Raw genomic sequence first — 9,092 nt, 5'->3', positions numbered from 1 at the left:
AAACCATAAAAATGTTTTTTTTTTTTACCAAATTCGACACTCTCTAATTGACCTTCATAAAAAAACCTTTGCTTGTTCTGTGAAAGGGAGACAGCTTTTCCTCCGAGTTGGGCCTCTCCCTCTTTCTGGCTGTGCTAAACATGAAAAAACAAATGACTTTTTATTGTGGGATGATGAAACTGTGTTGTCACTAGTTACAACAGCCACAAAGTCATACATCGCGCCCATTCATACAATTGATCTACTTAAAATGTGATTTTAAACCAATGGCATCGGCAGAAATCCATTGTCGAAGAGCAGGCAAAAATCTAGGAGGTCCAAAATGTGGGCACTCAAACCATCATTAAATTATAATGCAAGCCTACCCTATACCCTACAGTAATTGATCACAAACCACAACCCATCGAACGTGATTTCGCATTATAGACCAAATAATCTTGTAGTCCTATGTAAATCCAGGACTCTTGCATTTAACATGCTACTAGACCTACACATAAAAAACTATAGGCAGGGCCTAATAATAAAGACTTAATTTAACTGTAAAAACAAATTACCTTTTAATTTGGCATGAACACAACCAGTCATGATCTTTTCATCTGATTGTCAAACAAATCACTTCAGAAAGTAGGCTACCTGTGCATGTTCATCCACTCCATGGACATGGAGAGTTTGTGCAGCCGTATAGAAATAAATGGTTTAAAGCATGACAGAGAGGTGGGGGTGTTCGTTTAATTTGGAAGAGTTTATTTTAATATTTACCATGGTAAAACATATGTCGTGAAAATTCTTACACAGGGACACTCAAAGTCAATCTTAAATGAATCATCCTTTATTTGTCAGCGCGCTGGAGAGGTTCCAACCAACTCAATGCACCATAGTACACATGTCAATCAGGAGCTGTGCCTGGGCAGTCCAAGCAGGTGTCTTATATACGGCTATACACAGACAAGTTATATTTGCATGATTTAGCATAACTCATAAATCATTACCATTTTGTTTCATTCATGTGACCGACCAATACTGGTTCATAACATGTGACAGACCAATACCTCACAAAGCTTCTTCTCTCTAAGCTGAGACCTTGAAACTGAGATATATTTTGTTCATTCTCAAAACAAGGTCTGGGCGTACTGCCAAATTGCAGAAACTGATAGTGAGGATTTGTTCAGTCAGCCACTTGCATGAACACAGAAATTGGTTCATAGAACAGCACATGAATACAGCACAGAAATGAGTTACATGAAAAACATTACAATTCCATTACACGTATTTACCACTGCATTTTAAACAAATAGGATAATTATCATTATTTAGAGACCCCCCCCACATCAATTACTCTGCCATTTTAAAGTTATTTGGCCCCATCCTTGGATTTTCCTAAATAAGTCTATCTAACACACTATCATTGTTAGAATATTCATATCTCAAACACAATTTTTGCTTTAAGCAGTTTTAAGGGGACATGTCATTTTTCCCCCCTGCCTGTCAGGCCTGTGCAGCTGATGATGGCCCATCGTAACTACATCTAAACTACATTGAAAACTAATTTCCAACATATATTATCTATGCATGTCATTATCTATGCATAGTCACTTTAATAACTCTACCTACATGAACATATTACCTCAATTACTTCGACACCGGTGCTCCCGCACATACTCTGTACCGGTACCCCATGTTTATAGCCCCGCTATAAACATGTTATTTACTGCTGCTCTTTAATTATTTGTTATTCTTATCTCTTACTTTTTGGGGGGGTATTTTCTTAAAACTGCATTGTTGGTTAAGGGCTTGTAAGTAAGCATTTCACTGTAAGGTCTACGCCTGTTGAATTCGGAGCATGTAACAAATAACATTTGATTTGATTTTGATTTAATAGAGTTTGTCTAAAGACAAGATAAAATTGTCAATAGTCTGATGGGTGAGAATATTATCAATTGTTTATATTGTAAATGAAGAGTTTGATTAACAACACAGCTTGGAATTGACACAGAGGCAGGGAAATGAAACAGAGTACCATAAAGTGACTTTTGAAAATTCTCCTACACAAGCACTGCCTTCACAAAGTTTTCACACCCTTTGGCTTTTTTTTACATTTTGTTGCATTACAACCCGAATTTAAAATTGATTCAATTGAGATTGTGTGTCACTGGCCTACAGTACAGTATGCAATATCCCATAATGTTAAAGTTGAAATATGTTTTTAGAAAGTTTTACAAATAAAAAAAATGTAAAGCTGAAATGTCTTGAGTCAATAAGTATCCTTTGTTATGGCAAGCCTAAATAAGTTCAGGAGTAAAAACGTGCTTTTAACAAGTCACATAATAAGTTGCATGGACTCACTCTGTGTGCAATAATAGTCTCAGTCGAGCAGTGAATTTCAAACACAGAGTTAACCTCAAAGACCAGGGAGGTTTTCCAATGCCTCACAAAGAAGGGCACCTATTGGTAGATGGGTAGAAATAAAAAAGCAGACATTGAATATCCCTTTCAGCATTGTGAAGTTATTAATTACACTTTGGATGGTTTATCAATACACCCAGTCACTGCAAAGATACAGGCATCATTCCCAACTCAGTTGCTGGAGAGAAAGGAAACAGCTCAGGGATTTCACCTTGAGGCCAATTGTGACTTTAAAACAGTTACAGAGTTTAATGGCTGTGATAGGAGGAAACAGAGGATGGATCAACAACATTGTAGTTACTCCAAAATACTAATCTAAATTAGAGTGAAAAGAAGGAAGCCTGTAGAGAATAATAATATTTCAAAACATGCATTCTGTTTGCAATAAGGCACTAAAGTAAAACTGCCCAAAAATTGCCAAAGAAATTAACTTTATGTCCTGAATACAAAGTGTTAAGTTTGGGGCCAATCCAACCCAACACATCACTGAGTACCACTCTTCATATTTTCAAGCATGGTTGTGGCTGCATCATGTTATGGGTATGCTTGTCATTGGCATAGCCTAGGGAGTTTTTCAGGATTAAAAAAAAATGTAAAGGAGCTAAGCACAGGCAAAATCCTATAGTAAAACCTAGTTCAGTCTGCTTTTCCTAATTAATTCACCTTTCAGCAGGACATTAACCTAAAACAGAAGGCCAAATCCGGACAAGTTATTTACCAAGGACACAGTGAATGATCCTGAATGGAAGAGTTAGTTTTGACTTAAATCTACTTGAAAATCTTTGTCAATACCTGAGAATGGTTGGCTAGCAATGATCAACAACCAATTTAGCAGAGCTTGAAGAATTTTGAAAAAAATTATCGGCAGATGTTGCTCAATCCAGGTGTGGTAAGTTCTTAGAGACTTACCCAGAAAGACTCACAGTTGTAATCACTGCCAAAGGGGATTCTACAAAGTATTGACTCAGGGTTTGTGAATACTTATGTAAATATGATGTTCAGATCAAATCAACTTGTATTTGTCACATGCGCAGAATACAACAGGTGTAGACCTACCGCGAAATGCTTACTTACAAGCCCTTAACCAACAATGCAGTTCAATAAATATAGTTCAGAAAATATTTCCTAAATAAACTAACATAATAATTAAAAAAATAGAGTCAATGTGCAGGGGTACAGGTTAGTCGAGGTAATTTGTAAAGTGACTACGCATTCAATCTTAGTCCTCTATTGATGCTTTGCCTGTTTGATGGTTCGTCTGAGGGCATAGCGGGATTTTTTTATACGTTTCCAGATTGGTTTCCCGCTCCTTGAAAGCAGCAGCTCTAGCCTTTAGCTCGATGCAAATGTTGCCTGTAATCCTTCTGGTTGGGATATGTACAGTACCAGTCAAAAGTTTGGACACACCTACTCATTCCAGGGGTTATCTTCGTTTTTACTATTTTCCATATGTGTTATTTCATAGTTTTGATGTCTTCACTATTGTTCTACAATGTAGAGAATAGTAAAAATAAAGAAAAACCCTGAAATGAGTAGGTGTGTCCAAACTTTTGACTGGTACTGTGTATGGAGACTGTTTAGTGCCAAAATAAGAATTGAAATACAGTACATGTAAAAAAAAAATATATATATAATTTACATTTACATTTAAGTCATTTAGCAGACGCTCTTATCCAGAGCGACTTACAAATTTTTCCTGATCTTTCTTTTTACACTTCAGAACAAACTTTCTTTAGTTTTGTGTAGTGAATCTGTTATTCAATGTGTTCATATGGGCTAATAGCAGTAAGACCACAAAATGTTTTTCATATAGTTTAGTAAAACCCCTCCCCCGGCTTAGACAGGGTTTAGACTCTTACGGGTTTCAAAATAATGCAACTGCATTTGGATCTGAGCTGAATACATCACAATTAAAGCGGATATCAGAATTGGAAACGTTGTTTACAACGTTAGAGCATTCTCAACAAACAGACTCGGTAGCGACTACTCTCTCCAAAGTCAAAACAGGAGGCAAGATAGAACTAAATGTATTGATAGGACAGAGAGCAGAATTGGCCATCCATCGAGTTTGTCACAGCCTGATTTGTTTCCCCTGTCTTGTGCTTGTCTCCACCCCCCTCCAGGTGTTGCTCATTTTCCACATCATTCCCTGTGCATTTATACATGTGTTTTCTGTTTGTTTATTGCCAGTTTGTCTCGTCTCGGCTTCCCGAGAACCCCGCTTACCTCCTCCGGAGCGCTACGCTGGAAATCCAGGATCCTGCTGGGCGTTTCTCTCCCAGTGTTCTCTCATCTTTGAGCTACAGCGCTCTTCATTTCCCTCAGATTGCTCGAGGATAGCGTACTTGATAACGCTGATGTCTGGGAGGGCTCCTGCATGGGCTACGGCAGTGTGGGAGCAGCAATCCACCGTTTGCCTCAGTCTGTAGGAATTCGTGGCAGAAGGTACGTAAAGTGTTTGATACTCTGTTGTCCAGGAGAGAGGAAGCTCGTAAGCTGCTCCAACCACGTCAGGACTCCTGTAGTGTGGCAGACTATACAGTGGATTTTCTCACAATGGCAGCTGAGAGTGCCTGGAACCCGGAAGCCCTGTTCGATGCGTTCCTTCATGGATCATCGGAGGAGGTTAAAGACGAGCTCGCAGCCCGGGAGCTGCCTACGGATCTCAACTCACTCATCGCCTTGACCATCCGGATCGATGGTCAAGGGAGAGGAGGTCTGATTCCGGTCCCGCCTCGCCTCCGAGGAATCCCGGAGGTCCCCGGCGTCCATGTTCCAGAGAGAATCCGAGGTTACCCGAGTTCCCCAAACATTTACACAGACTTAACACCAAGAGTTGTCTATATTGCAGGACTACCGGGCATTACGTGTCTACCTGTCCATTAAAAGACCATGCTCATCAGTAGGTACGAGTACTCTGGTGGGCCATACAGATAATTTTCCTTCTCCCCTTATTCGCAACCCTCTCCATGCTATCCTGCTGTGGGGCAACCAGTCGAAATCTCTCCAGGTTCTCATTGACTCATTGGGGCCGATGAGAGTTTCATGGACGCTACCCTGGTGTCAGAGCTGGGCATCCCCACTCAGCCCCTCTCCATTCACATGGACTATTTGAGCACTGGATGGACGCTCTATAGGCAGAGTCACCCACAATACTACTCCTATCAACCTGCGAGTGTCAGGGAACCACAGTGAGTCAATGCAGCTCATGCTCATTAAGTCTCCTCAGGTTCCCGTGGGATTGGGGTTTTCTTGGCTCCAGCAACACAATCCCCGTATCAACTGGACTGCTGGTGCTATCATGGGCTGGAGCCTATTCTGCCACGCCCATTGCCTGAGATCGGCGCAGCCTGCCCCGAGATGTCTTCCTGTGGGCTCGGAAGAAGCATCGGACCTTTTCGCCGTTCCCGCAGAGTACCAGGACCTCCGGGAGGTTTTTAGCAAGGCACGGGCCACTTCGCTTCCTCCGCATCGACCCTATGACTGTGAGATCAACCGTCTCCCAGGCACTACAACACTCCAGGGATGGCTGTATTCACTGTATTCACACACTACGAACGCCTGATGATGCCATTCAGTCTGACTAACGCTCCTGCCATGTTCCAGGCCCTGGATAACGACGTTCAACGTGACATGTTGAACTGGTTGATGTTCGTCTACCTCGATGACATCTTCGTTTTCCCCTGCTTAGCTCAAGAACACGTTCTCTGTGTTCGACAGGTCCTCCAGCGTCTCCTGGAGAACCAGCTTTTTGTCGAAGCAGAGAAACGCGAGTTCCATCGCTCCACCATCTCCTTCCTTGGATACATCATCACTGCTGGTAATGTGCAGATGGATACCGGAAAGGAGAGAGCAGTTCCTGGACCTTAAGCACCGCTTCACCACAGCTTCCATATTAATCCATCTGGACCCCGAGACCATCCTTCCTACCTTGTGTCTGGCAGCTACTCTCATCTGGGGAATAGACCACCAGGTCCGTGAGGCGCAACGTTCCCATGTTTGTCCCAGACGCGGCCCGCTCCACATTCCTGGAATGGTCTCATTCCTCCAGGCTTGCCTACCACTCTGGCTCCTGTCGAACCATGGCCTTTGTGCGACAATGCTTTTGGTGGACTACCGTGGTCCCTGACGTCTCCGCGTTTGTCGCCGCCTGCACTGTCTGTGCTCAGAATAAGACTCCTCTGCAAGCTCCGGCTAGCCTCCTTCAACCTCTTCATGTCCCTCACTGTCCATGGTCACATATATCCCTGAACTTCGTCACTGGTCTCCCTCCATCTGATGGCAACACCACTATCCTCACAGTAGTGGACAGGTTTTCCAAAGCCACCCATTTCATTCCCCTCCCCAAGCTACCGCCTGCACAGGAGACGGCCCAGCTTATGGTGCAGCCCGTCTTCCGGATCCATGGACTTCCGGTGGACATGGTCTCCGACCGTGGTCCTCAGTTCTCGTCCCGGTTCTGGAAGGCGTTCTGCACACTCATTGGGTCGTAGGCCAGCCTGTCCTCCAGGTTTCACCGCCAGTCTAATGGCCAGTCGGAGTGAGCTAATCAGGACTTGGAGACGACTCTTCATTGCCAATTCCTCAGCCATAGTAATAACAGGCAATACCTGCTCTTTTCCATTCAGAATAACTACAAGTAGCAGGCAAGGTGATCCCATCTCACCTCTGCTATTTTTATTGTCTATGGAGCCTCTGGCCCAGGCAATTCGACACCAATATCGCTCAACTCTACGGATCAAGTCATCTCATTATAAATTCAGCTGCGTCTCAAATTATAAAATAAATGTAACCAAATCTGCCCTACTGCCTCTCAAGATCCAGCCTCTACTTATGGAATCCCATTCGTTTCCCATTTGAAATATTTGTGAATAGATATATTTTCTTTCTTAGATAAAACCTTTGCCAGAAACTTTAACAGAATGCTCAAATCAATTAAATCCGACATCAGTAGATGAACTAACATCCCAGTCGCTTTATCTGGCAGTATATCTATTGTCAAAATGAATATTGCCACCGTTGAATTTCTGTAGTGCAATGCTTCCCTTGTCTCCCACTTCTGGCGATTGGAAAAAAATCCATAGCGCGGTTTCAAAATGTATGACAAGGTAAGCAATCAAGGATAAAATTAACAAACTTTTAAAGAGGGAAAGACATAGGAGGACTATCCGTACCAAACTTTAAACTGAATTTCCAGGCACTAGCATTTCGTTCAATCCTACTTTTGTTTAGACAGGATTCTTCCGCCCCCTGGCTGAATATAGAGATAAATACGGTGTCTCCATTGCCATGGAAGAGGTGGTGTTCCCTGTATATCCCTTAAACCAGTGGATCCCAAACTTTTTATAGTCCCGTACCCCTTCAAACATTCAACTTCCAGCTGTGTACCCCCTCTAGCACCAAAGTCAGCGCACTCTCAAATGTTGTTTTTTGACATCATTGTAAGCCTGTCACACACACACACTACACGATACATTTATTAAACATAAGAAACCTTATTTGTTCATCAAAAATGGTGTATAACTCACCACAGGTTAATGAGAAGGGTGTGCTTGAAAGGATGCACACAACTCTGCAATGTTGGGTTGTATTGGAGAGAGTCTCAGTCTTAAATCATTTTCCACACACAGTCTGTGTCTGTATTTAGTTTTCATGCTAGTGAGGGCTGAGAATCCACTCTCACATAGGTACGTGGTTGCAAAGGGGATCAGTGTCTTAGCGCGATTTCCCAAGGCAAGATGCTCTGAGCGCAGCCCTATTGTCACGAATCCCACCGAAGTTGGCTCCCCTGCCTGCTCGGGCGGCACTCGGCGGTCGTCGTCACCGACCTACTAGCCGCCACTGATCCCTTTTTCCTTTTCGTTTGGTATGTCTTATTGTTTGCACCTGTTCCTCATTTGGTCTTTTGATTTTGGTTATTTAAGCCTGGTTAGCCCGCCCAGTGTTGTGCGGGATTATTTTAGCGTCAGGTTGTGTTTTTGTAGTTGGATGTGCTGGCGATTTACTACTGTAATATTGTATGCATGCTGTGCACCTGTTTTGGGCACTTGGCATTTTTTCCACGCCGTTTGTGTTGGCGTCGATCGTGTTGTGTTTTTGTTTAAATAAACACAAAGTTCCGTACCTCTGCTCTCTGCGCCTGACTCCTACCACCACTCCTAGCAACCGTCTGACAGAATCCCGCACCAGCTATGGAGTCAGCAGGAGCAGCCTCCCCTCCTCTCCCATCGATGGAGGAACGGGTCCTTCACCATACCACCATCCTCCACCGAATCGGCTCAGCGATGGAGCAGATGATGGAAAGGATGGACCGATGGGAGAGGAGTGGCCTCCCTACCGCATCCCCAGCACCAAATCCCCCTCCACCATCTACCCCTCCACCGACGTCCGGACCCGGAGCCCTACGCCTGGCTCTCCCCAGGGAGTACGATGGAGCGGCGGCTGGGTGCCAGGGGTTCCTGCTACAGTTGGATTTGTACCTGGCTACCGTTCATCCAGCTCCCTCGGGAGAGGAGAGCGTAAGCGTCCTAGTCTCCTGCTTAACGGGACGTGCCCTGGAGTGGGCCAACGCAGTGTGGTATGGCCCAGACTCGGCAAGGGATCACTACCCCGAGTTCACCCGCCGTTTCCGGGCCGTGTTCGACCACCCAGCAGAAGGCCGGGCGGCGGGTGAACGGCTGTTCCACCTG

This window comes from Salmo trutta, chromosome 37, assembly GCF_901001165.1.
Source record: "Salmo trutta chromosome 37, fSalTru1.1, whole genome shotgun sequence".
Lineage (NCBI taxonomy): Eukaryota > Metazoa > Chordata > Actinopteri > Salmoniformes > Salmonidae > Salmo > Salmo trutta.
This window is presented reverse-complemented; position numbering follows the sequence as displayed.